The sequence below is a fragment of the Corylus avellana genome, chromosome 11 (assembly GCF_965113065.1).
Source record: "Corylus avellana chromosome 11, dhCorAvel1.hap1.2, whole genome shotgun sequence".
Taxonomy (NCBI): Eukaryota; Viridiplantae; Streptophyta; class Magnoliopsida; order Fagales; family Betulaceae; genus Corylus; species Corylus avellana.
This window is the reverse complement of record NC_142500.1, coordinates 17,940,327-17,956,970: the sequence shown is the minus strand read 5'-3', so window position 1 is coordinate 17,956,970 and position 16,644 is coordinate 17,940,327. Positions and strand designations below refer to the sequence as shown.

At 35.2% G+C, this 16,644-nt stretch overlaps 1 pseudogene; it reads right to left on the bottom strand.

The window, feature by feature from the left end:
- Positions 1-4,621: 4,621 nt before the first annotated feature.
- Positions 4,622-10,950, bottom strand: LOC132163157 (uncharacterized; annotated as a pseudogene).
- Positions 10,951-16,644: the final 5,694 nt, after the last annotated feature.

Sequence of the window (16,644 nt, the reverse complement as noted above, 5' to 3'; positions counted from 1 at the left end):
GTGAGATTGGGTTGTGGGATTGGGTTGCTTGTGGTTGTTCATGGAAGACTTCATCTAATTTGGCATTAGCTTCTTCCAACTTCTTTATCACACGTTCCATCATGTTTTCAAGATAATCAATTTGTTGCTCCAAATGATTTACTTTTTGATTCGCCATCGAACTAAACTTAGCTCTAATATCAATGTTACGTGAATGCTTTCACAAACACATAAATGGATAGATTGTTAGATTTTGAGGGAACCTAGACCTTTTAGATTCGTTGGAGGGAATATAAAATCTTTTCAAACACAATGTTTGAAATAATTTTCTGCTTCCTTTATTCATAACATAATAGCATTTAAATAAGCAAACTATTACAATATTTTATAGGACTGAGTCATCAGCTATTATTGAAATATAAAATATGGCTCAATTATCAAGACACTTGCATGAACTTAAATGAGGACTAGCATAGAATAAAATAAAAATAATATCAAATAAAAATAAACATATAAAATATCCTACAATTTCGTATATTTTTGGCTGTACAGGAGATTAAGCATGTACCAAGAAAAACTCCAATGCCGGTGGTAGAATGACAATCATCAACATCGCCAACCCAATCTGCATTACAGAAATAATTGAGCTACATCGAACCTTTAGTATAATAGATATCATGATCAAGGGTGCTCTTCAAGTAACATGATACCCTTTTAGCGGCTGTTATGAGTAGTAATAGGAGCATGTAAATATTGAAACAACTAGTTTAGGCCTTTTAAGAGTACAATATTGCAAAGCCCCCAACAATATGACAATACGAAGAAGGATTTGAAATGGGATCTTCATCAAACCTAGATAATTTGCTACCCGAGACACACATAGAGTCAAATGGCTTGGCACCAACCATTTTGATCGAATAAGGAGATTAAGTATACACATAGATTGATGAAGTGTGAATTATGGTTTAACTTTATAGTTTGTGTACGTTTACAACTTTATGTCGTACGTGGATATCGTTGAAAATTGGAAACAACACACAATAAGAGAGAACACAAAATAAGAAGAGGAATAATGAATTAATAGAAGGCTTTGTGTTCTATCATTCAACTTAATAAAATAATTTGCTTACATAGGTATTTATAGGATACAAATGACTCTAATAACTTCTTCACATTATTCATTCATTTACATTTCATATAACTCTCATGTAATTTTTATATAAAATAATTCTTGAAAAATTAAAAGACACAATATTTTCAAGGTACTTTATAACATATGAGAATATGAAATAAAAAAAAAAAACTCAAATAAATATTATTAAAATTAAATTTATTATTCAATAGGTACGGTGATTTATCCAATAAAAAGCATCGAAGCTAGGGAGGTTTTGTGCCATCTATCATTGTATTCTACAAATTCTTTCACGAATTTATTTTTTTCTTACATTTATCTGATGGTTAGCTTTTAAAATTGATGCACCAACAAAAATTAAGGAAAAAAAAAAAAAAAACATGTACCATATGTTCAAGCCACGTTTAAGATACCAATTGTTTGTCACGGCAAAGTAGGCCTCATTTTTAACGGTTAGGATCTGAGCACAGAACTTTTGAGTCCTCTGTCCCACAGTACTTTAATAATATGGCAAAGCACATGGCTGCTGTCTCTGTCATTCTATGGCTGATTCTGAAGAATAAGACAGGGGATGCATGGCTGATTCTGTGACATCATTTTTAAGTGGAAAATTTTGGGGGTTAAACTTTTTAAGAACATAAAAAGAAACAATCAAGAATATAGCATGATTGGAGTAGCTGAGTTGGGGTTGAACTTTAGGGATTGGGGTTGAACTTGTCCATGAACTTTGTAAAATTATAAAAATAAACAATCCAGAATATATATAGTATAATTGAAGTGGCTGAGTCGGGGTTGAACTTGATTGTTTCTTTTTATAATCTTAAGAAGTTCATGGACAAAGTTAAACCCTAAACCCTAAAGTTCAACCCCAACTCAGCCATTCCAATTTCTTTATTCTTGATTGTTTCTTATTATAATCTTACAAAGTTCAACCCCAACTCAGCCATTCAAATTTCTTTATCTTGATTGTTTCTTTTTACAATCTTACACACAGTTCATAACCCCAATCCCTAGAGTTCAACCCCAACTCAGCCATTCCAATTTCTTTATTCTTGATTGTTTCTTATTATAATCTTACAAAGTTCATGGACAAAGTTCAACCCCAACTCAGCCATTCCAATTTCTTTATTCTTGATTGTTTCTTTTTGTAATCTTACACAGTTCATGGACAAAGTTCAACCCCAACTCAGCCATTCAAATTTCTTTATTCTTGATTGTTTCTTTTTGTAATCTTACATACTTCATGGACAAAGTTCAACCCCAACTCAGCCATTCAAATTTCTTTATTCTTGATTGTTTCTTTTTGTAATCTTACACAGTTCATGGACAAAGTTCAACCCCAACTAATCAGCCATTCCAATTTCTTTATTCTTGATTGTTTCTTTTTATAATCTTACACAGTTCATGGACAAAGTTCAACCCCAATCCCTAAAGTTCAACCCCAACCCATCCCCCCCCCCCCCCCCCCCCCCCAAAAAAAAAAAAAAACTCAGCCATTCCAATTATACTGTATTCTTGCTTTTTATAATCTTAAAAAGTTCATGGACAAAGTTAAACCCCAGCTCAGCCACTCCAATTATACTATATTCTTGAATCAGCAAAGATGGTAAAGCAGCAGCATTGGTGCACACTTCACAATAAACAATTTGCTTTTGGTGACCCAAATTGTCACAGTCAGCTTAGATTGTTATATATACCCCTGTACTCGTAACCATTCAATTAAACATTGAAGTTCCCTTCAATTAAAGGGTGTTCAGTTTAGGGGTAAGATTTATATGATATGATGGTTTCATCAATTTTTTTTTTTAAAAAAATATTGAGATAGATAGCATTTGTCAAACTTTTGTTTATAATGTGTTATTGATTGTTTTTGTGAATGATTTTAAAACTTATTCTAAGCGTTTTTTAATTTATTTATTTTTTAATAGTTTGTCCTTTTTCCTCCGATTTGATAATTACAGACGAGCTCACGTATGAATTCGGGCATGGCTGCAGCAGCAGGAGATGCAGATTCAGCCTCGAGTGGGATTTATCCATGTGCTGAAGCATGTCCGAAATATATGTACAGGGACTACGCGCGTGAAGTGGTGTTTAAGAAGATTTTGTGTCGAAGTGACATACAAGATGCAGGAAGCTATAGGCTTTATATACCCAAGGCACATGCAGCCCGATTCTGCTCCCTAGCAAATGGAAGTGAAGTGATCACTTTCAGTGATGTTGAAATGAAGCCCTGGCCAATGCATTTTTGTACAAGTGGTGGAAAAACTTTTCTCAAAAGAGGGTGGAGCAAGTTTGCTCGAAAGAAGCAGCTACGCGAGGGAGACACCATCACGTTGTATGAGGTCAGGTGCGGGCAGAGGACAAGATTCTTCATGATTGCAGTCTCCTACAAAGACCGTCTACAGATTCTTGGAGCTCCAATTAATTAAGTAGACAAACACCATGGGTGATGGGTGTTGTTCTGTTTTTAGCCTCAAGGGTGCGCGCCAAAAGTCTTGCTCAATGGAATGCCTAGTTTGTTTTTATTTTGTTTTTGTAAGCAACGTATGTGTGTTTTTTGTTTGTCATGGGACAAGGGGTTTCCTTTAATAGTATTGTAATAAATTTATTGTATTCTATCTATCCCATCTATCCTATTCCATCTCGACATTTCAATTCAATTTTTCTTACGAGTTTGTGATTTAAAATTATTATAAGGATTCCTTAAAGATAGGAAAAAGGAGAACGACCAGAGCCAGAGGCCAGAGGAGTTTGATTTCGTGGGGTTGAGTCCATCATAGTAAGGAGGGCCTTCTTCAACCTTGGGTATTGAAGCCCCCCACCAGGAGGAGGCTAGTGAATGATCAACAAGGCCCGAGTATGGTACCCACAAAATTAAAGAAAGGATATTCTGTCATCTGTCACCATGCACCGCGTTTTGTATATTTTAAGCTCAACGAGACTTTTGTAATACCTATTTCTTTTGAAGTCAACAGCTGAGGCTTTTAAAGTCCACGCATGAGAGAGAGAGAGAGAGAGAGAGAGAGAGCGCCCATGGAATATTGGAGGGCTTCACTCTCGGATCGAAACAGAGCTTCGCCGATCACAATATTATTCCAGCTTCGCCCTTGATAGGAGGTACTGATAGCTCCTTTTCTGTTTCCTTTCCTTCCCCTAGTGCAATTTGGTGGTTGCTGTGAAATTATTGTAGTTGAAGATGGTCTATTCTATGTCAAACTATTCAAGAATGAATAGAATCAAGAGGAAAACAGAGCATATTCTATGTGGAAGAAGAACAAAAGGAGAAGAAGAAAGAAGGAGCAAGTAGATGGAGCAGAGAAGAAGAGAAGTTCTTCATTATCATAATAAACTCGCATGAATTACAAGCAGAAGCAAGAAAGCTTATATACAAGCTTCCAATGAAGCAACTGAAACTGTGAAAACAGTTTAACAACTTGAACTTAAAAACTAACTAACTTACTCAACAGAAAAGCTAGTTTATTTAGTTTATACACGTGTTAAAACTCCCCCTCAAGATGGATGTGAAGGATGATAAATATCCTTTACAAACATCTTGGACAGCAATCTGTAAAAGTCCTTGAAACCAAGGCTTTTAGTGAAGATATCAGCTAGTTGATTATGGGAATTAACATGAAGAGTGCGAATGAGTCCAAGTTGTATTTGCTCACGAACGAGATGACAATCAATTTCGATGTGCTTGGTCCTTTCATGATAAACCGGATTTGCAGCAATATGAAGAGCTGATTGGCTGTCACAAAACAAAAGAGCAGCCTGTGGATGAGAAATTCTGAAATCCTTGAGAAGAGAAGTCAGCCACATCAACTCACAACATGTGGAAGCAAGAGCTCGATATTCTGCCTCAGCAGATGATCTTGACACTGTGTGCTGTTTCTTAGACTTCCAAGACACAAGTGAATCACCAAGAAACACACAAAAACCAGTGATAGACCTTCTAGTATCTAAACAACCTGCCCAATCTGAATCTGAAAAAGCCTTAAGATGAAAATCTGATTTGGCAGAGAAAAGAAGGCCTTGAGCAGGAGAATTTTTCAAGTATCTCAGGACTCGATGAGCAGCATCTAGATGAGGTTGCCGTGGCTTGTCCATAAACTGACTCAATATTTGAACTGAGAAAGCTAAGTCTGGTCTTGTAATTGTCAAATAAAGTAGCCTGCCAACTAACCTTCTGTAGCTTGTGGAATCTGAAAGGAGATCACCTTCATCCTTTGAGAGTTTCAAATTTTGTTCCATAGGAAATTTAACAGGTTTAGCAGCCAATAAACCTGAATCCTCTAGGATTTCAAGAGCATACTTTCGTTGGCAAAGAGAAAGTCCTTCTATAGACCTAGCTATTTCAAGACCGAGAAAGTATTTTAAAGGCCCTAAATCCTTCAACTTAAATCTCTCATTCAAAAGAGAGATGAAAGAGGACACTGCCTGTGGATCATTGCTTGCAATAGCTATATCATCAACATAAACTAACAAAGCAATAAAGGAAGATCCTTTGAGTTGAGTGAACAGGGAGTAATCTGCCTTGGACTGTGTAAAACCAAGCTGAATCAATGCAGTGGAAAATTTTGAAAACCACTGTCTAGAGGCCTGCTTCAATCCATATAAGGATTTAGTTAATCTACAAACCTTTGTCTCCCCCTTAGTGCCAAAACCAGGAGGCATAGACATGTACACTTCTTCATCTAAATCCCCATGCAAAAATGCATTGTTTACATCTAATTGATGTAAAACCCAATCCTTTGCTGCAGCAAGTGCCAGAAAACATCTAACCGTAGTCATCTTAGCAACAGGTGAAAAGGTCTCATGAAAATCCAACCCTTCACATTGAGTATACCCTTTGGCTACCAACCTAGCCTTGTATCTTTCAATGCTTCCATCAGATTTGTACTTCACTTTATAAACCCATTTGCAACCAATGGGATGTTTATCAGAAGGCAAATCAGTGACTACCCAAGTTTTATTTTCCTCCAAAGCCTTAATCTCAGCTTTCATAGCCTCACACCAAAGTGGATTCTTAACAGCTTGATGATAAAATTTAGGCTCAGGTTGAGATGAAATGGAAAGACAGAAATGCTTATGAGAAGAAGACAGGTTATCATAAGAAATGAAATTGGACAATGGATAAGGTTTACCTGAGTTGTCAACATTTGAAGCCGATTGAGGTGAACAAGTAGAAACCAGTTTACAATGATAATCTTGCAAGTAACTAGGTTTGTGTTTGATCCTATCTGACCTTCTAAGAATAGGAGAAGGTGCAGAACTAGGAACCTGGAAAATGGTGTCTGCAGAAGGAGAAAATGAGTTGTTTGCAGAATCAGAATGTGAAGTTGTGTCTGCAGAAGGAGAAGTGAAGATTTCTGCAGATTTAGAATGAATAGGTAAAATAATGTCTGCAGAATCAGAATGGGAAGATAATGTATCTGCAGAATTGTGGTTTGGTGATGGAACAATAGGAGGTGGTTGGATGTTTGATGGTATGGAATCAAAGAATTCTGTGTCAGGAGGCATTGGAAAAGAAATAGAAGGGGAAACAGTATCATGCATATGCATTGAAGGTGAGGAATGACCTAGAGAAGAAGCATAAGGAAATATGGTTTCATGAAATATGGCATTTCGAGAAATGAAAACAGAATGAGTATGAAGATTATAAAACTTATGTCCTTTCATGCCATATGGATAACCTATGAAAATGCAAGGTGTAGCTCTTGGATCAAACTTTGTTCTATTTCTAGACAAAGTTGAAACATAAGCTAAACATCCAAACACTTTGAGGTGTGAATAAGATGGCACAACAGAAAATAATAGTTCATGTGAAGATTTATTGGATAAAAGAGGTGTTGGAATTCTATTGATAATATGAGCTGCAGTTAAAACACAATCTGCCCAAAAAAATAAAGGAAGGTTGGACTGAAATCTTAAGGATCTAGCTACATTCAAAAGATGTTGATGTTTTCTTTCAACCACAGAATTTTGTTGTGGGGTTTCTACACAACTTAGTTGATGAATAATGCCTTGGGCAGAAAAGAAGTCTCTCATGTGAAATTCAGTACCATTGTCGGATCTGATGCATTTGATTTTAGTTTGAAACTGAGTTTGAACCATATTAGAAAAGGATTGTATGATGGAAGAAGTTTGAGACTTATGTTGCATCAAATGGACCCAAGTGAACCGTGTGTAATCATCTACAATGGTGAGAAAAAATCTGGATCCATTAAGGGAATTGGTGGCCATAGGACCCCATACATCACAATGAAGTAAATCAAAAGCAGACTTTGAAAAAGAACTACTAACAGGAAATGGTAATTTGTGTTGTTTAGCCAATGGACAAATTGGACAAACCGAATCTTGTTTACAAGAAATAGAGGGAACAATATTTTGTATCAACCTTATTCTAGACTGAGAAGGATGCCCCAATCTGTAATGCCACAGATCACATGAGGGGTCCTTTATGGAATTAAAAGACAAATGTTTGACAAAAGAAGGAATACAAGGAACTGAAACAGATGCATTGGCTGAAACCTTGTTTGCTTGCATCAAATAGAACAAACCAGCAACTTCTTCACCCACCCCAATCGTTCTCCAATTGTGTAAACTCTGTATAAAACAATATCCAGCAAGAAATATAAGGCAACAATGTAATGACTTTATGAGTTTACTAGCTGAAATCAAATTGAAAGTGAAAGAAGGAACACACAAAACTCCAGTTAGTGTAAGAGTTTCTGAAATTGTAACAGTACCAATGTGTGTGACAGTAGCTATGGAACCATTAGGTAGTTTAACATGAGTGGATACAGTAGCAGTGATGGTGGTAAACATAGATGAACAACTGATCATGTGATCAGTTGCTCCAGTGTCGATAATCCAAGATTTATTTTTCTGTTTTGAATGAGAAGCTATATTAACATATGCAGAAAAAACAGAATACTTAGGATTGAGTATACCTGAATTACCAACAACAGAGTTGGCAGATGATTGAGGGTATTGATGCTGATTTAGTAGATTCATCAGTTGTTGACATTGAGCAGAAATCATGGACAACTGATTACCACTCAACTGAGGACTGCTCAACTGAGAAGAATTATTCAACTGAATGGAATTGCTCAACTGAGGAGGATGAGAAATAGGACCACTAAGGTCAGTTCCTTGCAATTGCACTTGATTGGCTGAATATGACACTGGTCTGGTTCGAGTGAGCTTAAAACCAGGTGGATAACCATGAATTTTGTAGCATTTTTCAATGGTGTGACCAGCTACTCCACAATGTGAACACATGGGACGATCTCTCCTATAGTTTTGCTTAAAAAACCTAGGCCCTGGTGAAGTTTTGGTCATATATGCAACAGGTTCAGGATGAATTGAAGGAGAAGGTTTGGACAAGGTTGATTTAGTCATGAAGGCAGAGGAAGTATCATGACTAATGGAACTCACACATATTTCTCTTTGTTTTTCTTCTTGAATGATAAGAGAAAAAACCTTATTAATTGAAGGAAGAGGAGATGTTAATAGAATCTGAGCTCTAACAGCAGAAAAAGAATCATTCAAGCCCATCAAAAAACTGTAAGACACGTTCTTGATTAAAGATTTCAAGAATAGATTGCATATGACCACAATGGCAGCAATTGCACATAGAGATAGGCCTGTAATTATTTAATTCTTCCCAAAGAGTTTTGATGCGAGTATAGTACTGACTTACAGTGGAATTCTCCTGAGCAACCACTGAAATATCTTTCTGCAACTGAAAAATCCGAGGACCATTCCTTTGAGAATATCTATCTTTGAGATCCAGCCACATATCTTCGGAAGAAGTGATGTAAATCACAGTAGGATAGATTTCTTTGGAAACTGAGTTCAAGATCCATGAAACTACAAGATCATTACAACGAACCCATGCATGGTAATAACTCTCAAAAATGGATGGTTTTGGCAGTGAACCATCAATGAAACACAACTTGTTCTTTGCACTCAAAGCAACAAGCATAGCACGGCTCCAAGTGCTATAATTCTCTCCTGTGAGTGGCTGAGGAACCAATAAAAGTCCAGGATTATCACCACTTTGAAGAAAGAGTGGGCTAGATGGATCAATGGGACGAGTATTTTCGAAAGGATCAAAGAAAGGATTGTTAGAAAGATTATGGTTGTGTGGTTGATTTTCTGCCAGTGAAGCAGAGAATACAGGGGAAATGTTTGGTGAAAATTCAGATGGAATGTTTGCATGAGCGGAAGATGGTGAACAATCTGCCATTGGAGATGGACCAGAATATGCAAAGAAATCACAGTTTGTGATTATGGCTTTGATACCATGTCAAACTATTCAAGAATGAATAGAATCAAGAGGAAAACAGAGCATATTCTATGTGGAAGAAGAACAAAAGGAGAAGAAGAAAGAAGGAGCAAGTAGATGGAGCAGAGAAGAAGAGAAGTTCTTCATTATCATAATAAACTCGCATGAATTACAAGCAGAAGCAAGAAAGCTTATATACAAGCTTCCAATGAAGCAACTGAAACTGTGAAAACAGTTTAACAACTTGAACTTAAAAACTAACTAACTTACTCAACAGAAAAGCTAGTTTATTTAGTTTATACACGTGTTAAAATTCTATGAATTTTCATGGAGAGCGTGATTAACTTTCATATTTGTGATTTGGGAAGAAAATTTTGATGAATTTCAGGTAATTATGTGCTCTCCAAGTTATAATGTGTAATTCGAATTTTATGTTTTTTACTTTTTTGGAGCTACTTCATTTGATATTAAGGGATATTTATATGTCAATTGATTGGCTTTGGAGAAAAGGCTAAGATAGACGACAGTGGTGGGATTCTTCTATCTGTGTATTGGATAGTTGTTGTTTTACCCTTTGCTTAATATAAGTAATCGCGAACATCGTGTAATAATTGTTGGAAACAAATATAGTTTCTAGCATTATTTTTTTACTGTGCTTGTGCCCTTCCATGTTTGTGTGGGTTGCGTTTGATTGGATATGTTTGTGTCTGTTTTGACGTTGAACCAAGTAGATTGATAGTGCAGGAAGGACTGGCCTGGATGGGATTGGAGGTTATTCGTGAAAGAGAGAGAGAGACAATTTGTAACAAACTAATCTCTTTTTCCCTTTTGAAAGGATTAGCTGTTAATTATACTAATCAGAAGCATCTTCATGGTTGCAGTGACAAATATTATGTGTCTTGAAACATTGAGATCTCTAAGATCTTCTTGTGAATGTTTCTATGTGGGTTCCCCCACAATCCTGCATATAGTACTTCTAGCAATTTACCTAAAGATGGTGACGTATGCTTGACAAAAAGAAAGGAAGCCTATCGCCAGTAAGAGTTGCAGGTTGCTTATGAAGTTTGTCTTGTTAAATTAATTGCACCTTATGAAGCAGAATTTCTTCTGTTGCATGTTGGTAGATGCAGTGTGATTACTAATAATGTTGCTAGTTTGCATATTATTTCACTTCCCCTTATTCCTTCTACTTACATATTTGTACTTGACCATGAGTAGACTGTAGACCTACGCGTGATCTTGGGGGTCTTTGGCAACCCAAGAATTTTTACAACAATTCCCATAAATAAATTAATCTTCTATAGCATTGCCCTGTCTATGTTAATTTTTCACCCCCAAATGGTTTCAGCTGATTTGCCAAATCTTTACACTGCTCAAGGGGCAAGTGCACAAGCTGGGCACTCATCTGGGTAGTTGAAACTTGAAAGTCATTTGATTCCCCATATGAATCGGTCAGTTTTTCTGTTTTGTCATCTGAGACATTGAGTTTCCCTTGTTTTTTCATCTGGGTCTTGGCTATTTTCTCGATTTCTGCAGCTTTCGGCATTGAAAATGAGGGCTTTCAGCTGTTTTGATTCAATCAGTGAGGGGAAGTTGATTGATTTTGCTCATATATCTGCAATAAAGGTGTTGGGTTTGGTTTGTTTTGTTTCCTGGATTACTTCATTAGGATTTTCTAGTGTTTGGGTGGTGAATTCTGTCAGGATTTGGATTTTTTTGGTTAGATTTTTTTGTTCTGCTTGTGGCTTTAGATGTGTTGTGGCTGATCTTCTCTAAGAGTAGAAATTGGTTTGGTGCTGCAGTTGAGGGTTTTAATCCAGCGGATGTCGTGATTTTCTTTTCTTCTTTGGATGAATGAGTAAAGTTTTGGAGGAATTGTATTAGTTGTTTTGTTCATGATTTTTGGATTCTAACTCTTCTATAAAGAGCTTGTGAGGCTTTGTTGCAGAAGAGAATTGGGGTTTCTACTCCCCGGGAAAGAAAGCTTGCATTGTAAATGATGTTTGATCATCAACTTCAAGGAGCTTCAAAACAATCTTATCAACTTCAAGGAGCTTCAAAACAATCTTGTAGTCTTCTTGCTGTCACCTGTGGGGAAAATGCTGGAGATAAATCTTTAAGAAGGATGCTGCAGAGGATAAGCTGAGCTGCTGAGATACCCCTTTTTTCAGAGTTGGTATCTTCTGGACGTTTGGAGGTGCCATATTCCATTTTTGGTTGCAACTTTTCTGTACCGAGTGTCAGATAGGAAATGTGTTGCATGCAACTTTTTAAAGATAGATTTTGTAGGCATGTAATTTTGTATACATTTATGGCTTATGGCATAAAATCAAGTTTAAGAATTGTGTGCTTTTATTTTATATACACGTGTGTGCACATAGAGAAATTATATATATTTATGTATTTATTTATTTACTTACGTAAGTTTGGAACTACGAGAGTTGTAGTTGTTATGCTTGGACGTTTAATAGAAATTAGATTCGCTTATGTGCTTTCCACAGCACCTGGAGGCAGAATTTCATCCTCCTCTGCCATGATGACACAGTAGAAAATGGAGCCATAATTTATTTATTTATTTATTTATTTTTAAAGTATAGTGTACAAACAAGTACTATAAATTATATCCCACATATTTGCTAATGTTTAAAATACACACCAACTGCCTTGTCAGTTGTCATGAAATGTTTCACGAATTGCAGAATGGTTCCCACCATTCCTTATCGTAAAGGAATAGAATCGTTGGTTGATTCTCGTTTTCACGTGTAGGTTAATTCTTGTTTCCACGTGTTCGACTATTCTATATTGGTGTCACGTACTTTCTACTCCTATAATAGAGAATGAGACTGTTGATTCTATAAGTCATATATAGGAGAGATGAACTAATTTTAGAGAGCTAAGAGAGGATATATATATATATATATATATATATACAAGACTTTATGGGTTTTAAGACACCCACGTCAACAATATATATGGGTTTTAAGACACCCACGTCAACAATATATATATATTGTTGACGTGGGTGTCTTAAAACCCATAAAGTCTTGTGTGGGTCCACTTTGTTTGCTTGTCCTTCTTGAATCTTGAGTTTGGACTCTTCCTCCAAACCAAATTGTGTTAGGTTTTGCTTCACCGACTTGACTTTCTCAATTGAGGACAGCCGGCTTTATGCCTTATAAAAGACTTGTGACAATCAGCTTTTTCGTGTGTGGGTGCAATAGGATCAACAGAGCCGCACATAAAATAGTGGACTGCTGTAGGTGAGATCAAAGAGGCACAACACCCCACCTTTGTTCTTCTTCGTTTCTAAGAGACGATACAAGAGAGAAAAAGGGCTAGAAGAGAGCATCTTTAAGCCGGCCAGGAATCAGGATGTCCGTATGAGTTGAAACATGCACGGGAAGAATTTATAGTGATTTTATTAAATGATATTTATTCATTAAAAAAAAAAAAAAAAACATGGGAAGATATGGAGTGGGAAAAAAAAATACTTTTTTCAATTTGTCTTTTGTAAAAGTATATGATGAAACATGGTATTTTTATAGATGTGGTTTTCGAATTTGATCTCTTTTGTTAGGATGGTAATCAAAAATGAAATATATATATATATATATATAGTCATTAGGTTTTCATCTGATTTGAATTTAGTACTTAATTTCCAATTTCAATAACAAGTTTTTGCCCGAATTTTAAATAGATTTTTATGTTACTTTGTCGTCAAAATTAATAGTTTGCCACCAGCAATGAGAGTATATATTGCTACGAACCTTTAATATAATAGAGATCATGATCAAGGGTCCCTAAGCCAAGGGGTGAAAAAATTAAAATACTTTTAAAAATTAGTTTTTGCTCCCTCAATTTTTTTTTTTTTTTTTTTTTTAAATTTTACTTTCCAAACTAAATATTTTAATTTCGGTCCTGTAAAAAAAAACCAATAAAGCCATGGTCAAGTAACTATTCCATAAAGACTTGATCGCTCATATAACCATGCAAGAAGGCATTAGAAACTACAAATTGCTTTACAAACTACACCAATCAAATTGTAGCAGGCTTTTAGCCACCAATCAGGCCCTTGTACGGTTGTACCGATCAATTGTGTCATCAGCCTTTTGTTTCAACTTTACACAAAAAGTGCTCTAGGCATTCCCAATGTTGTTTGATGCACTACATTAAAAAGTGCCACGTAAAGACATCGAAGAGAAAGGAAAAGAAGATGGGACGTACGTCCAAAAATGCCTACGTACTTTTCTCCTGCTATATATGGATACTAGGATATAGTTTGCTTGCGTGTTTGCTATGGAAATAATGCCAATCAGAAGCATCTTTATGTTTTGACCAAAATTTCGCTATCTTCAAGCAGAGAGAGTTTTGTGAGTTTAAAAGCTTAGTACTGCTGTTCCGTTTCAATAATATATGTTCCTTTGACTCATTATTTTCCAAGCTCCTCTCCTTCCATATTTCTTTCTCTTAAATTATTAGTCATCCTAAAAATTTAAGTTGATAGAAAAGAGATAAATTTAAATGTTTAATCAATACTTTAATATATTTTTTTTTTCCATTTAATTTAAGCAGACAATAATGTTGTAAATAATTTAACTAAGAGTATTAAATTTATCTACTCCAATAAGCTTAAACTTTTGATAAGTGATGATTTAATATGGTATCAAAGTAGAGATTTTGAGTTCGAACCCTATCTTTGTTAATTCACCCATTATTTAAATTAAATATTTCATGTGTTAGGTGTCACTTATTAAAAAAAAAAAAAAAATAGTTTAAGCTTACATGTAAAGTATTTGAATCCTCTCCAATTGATATATATATATATATACCCCGATACTCATAACCATTCAAGTAAACGGTATTCAGTTTAGGGGTAAGATTTATATGATATGATGGCGAATAAGATGAGCATGACGATGGAATCTGCTTTGTTAGTTGAAAGACAGTTAATACTAGTTAGAAGTTAGTTTCCTTTTTCTGTTAATATGGTTACATAACAGTTCATTGTTATACTGCTGCTAGCTTGTATATATATATATATATACTGCAAATGTACAAAGAAACATTGCGTTTGTTTATATTTTTAATAGTGAATTGTCCTTTTCCTCCGATTTGATAATTATAGGCGGCGAGCTCAAAGTATGAATTGGGGCATGGCAGCAACAGCAGGAGATGCAGATTCAGCCTCCAATCATTGTTGAGAAACAATGAATCACTTCTTTTTTTTAAGAGGAATCTTTAAGTGACTGATTTTTCTACTCTGCTATTGGTGTGAGAGGCTATACAACTCGAAATATTGAAGAATCCGGTCCTGTAAATGAGATGAGGATGAAAATTTTGGGCTCCACTGAATGCAATCTGCATCTACTCGTGGTTGGTTGGAAACCAATCACTGCCTTCCATTTTTTACAGAATGTAAAACTCAGACAAACACCTACGCTAAATTAGTAGTCCACTGCTTGGATGAATCATTTGAAATTTAATTCCTAAAGATAGAGCCAATTTTTGGTTATTTATTTATTTATTTTTTTTTTTTGAGAAGTAAATCACAATTTTATTGAAAATTGCAAAAACGCAACTTAAGAACACATAAAGTATACAAGAGACACCTAACTAGTAGCAGAAAAAAAAAAAGAAAAAAAAAGAAAGAAAGAAATTTCATAATATTAGAGTCAAAAGCTGCATCCCAATGAAAAAGAGTCTTAAAGAATAGAAGTGTAACACTTCAGACATGTCATTCAAGTGTAACACTTCAGACTGTCCAAAAACTCAACTCAACTAAGTTTTAAATTCAGTTAAATTGGAGTTGGCTTTAAGATCTTCATCAATTAATCAGGATCTGCTACATGTAATCTTTTTTGCCATCCTATGCTATCCAAACATAGTAGTTAAATTAGGATAGGATCTATGGATCCTAGTTAACTAATCAGGCCAGGTTGACCACATATCTTTTCAGCATCCTGTCCTTTTGTTGCCTCCAAATTAAATATAACCTTCTTAACTACTTCTACTCATTATTTATTGCCTATTTCTACCTCTTTTCAATCTATTAATTAGAATTAAATCACTCTTTTTCATTGGTGCATACCGTGCATTGATAGGCCCCCATTTTAACTGAGTTTCCATTAACCATAAGATTTCATTCTTTCTCTCTATAGTTCTATGGCTACCTATTGTGCCCACACAAAGATCAAAGCTTACTTTGGTCATTTCCTTTTCATAGCATCTTGAAATTAGCCGAATTCACCACTGTAAAGGGCACTGCCCATGACACCACCAACTTACTCGATAAAGAAATTAGTATTTACCAATAATCAAAATAGAAAAATGCAGTTATATAGAATCTTAAAAGTCCATTTATAGGACATTCAAACCCAACAAGCAATTCTCTTTGATTATAAGTAGAAAACGCCCTGGCAAAAAATATATACTACATTGTTGTCAAAGAAAAACACATTACTATAGTAACTGTTATTAACTACAAGGCAAAACTAGGTGGTAAATAAACTTCGACATTGCGAATATCACATAAACTATAAATTCCTTTAAACCCAATCCGAAGAATTAGAAATCAACCTTAACTTTTGTGATCACAAGAAGAGCATGCCGCTCTCGCCATTCGGAAAGATCCTTCCGGACATTGCCTGAAGTTGATGGGGTTACATCATCACAAGCAGCTCCCTCATCATCTGCACCAACCTCAATGAAATTTGCATGTTCTTTAGATTAAATTACAGACAATGATATATTAGACTATAGGCTAGAATCGCAACAGTCCTTGAAATTCTTTTTAACTACTTCAAATGGGACGGGAGATAGAATGGAGTATAAATTCGAACTCAGTATCACCTGCTCTAATATTATGATAAATTATCAATTATCCTTGAAGTCTAAGCTAAGGAGACATAATGAATTTAATCTCTTTACCATTATTCTAACAAATTCCAAAGAAACCACATAGAGAAATGAACACGTGAAACTCTTATGCAAATATAGTACATTGAGTAGAAATGCAAGTTTTGTTCTCTTTCCCTCTAATTTTCGAGCAACCAAATACTGCATAACAAAAACTAGATTCAAATAAAAATGTACACGTTTGGTTGCTGATAAAAATATAGGAAGAGACAAAATAACTACAAAATTTGCAACCTTGAAATTTTTTTGTTTTAATCAAAAGAAAGAAAGAAATGAACCTAAATCCACTTCTTAGCTTAATTAAAGAGAGTTGTACATTAACTTA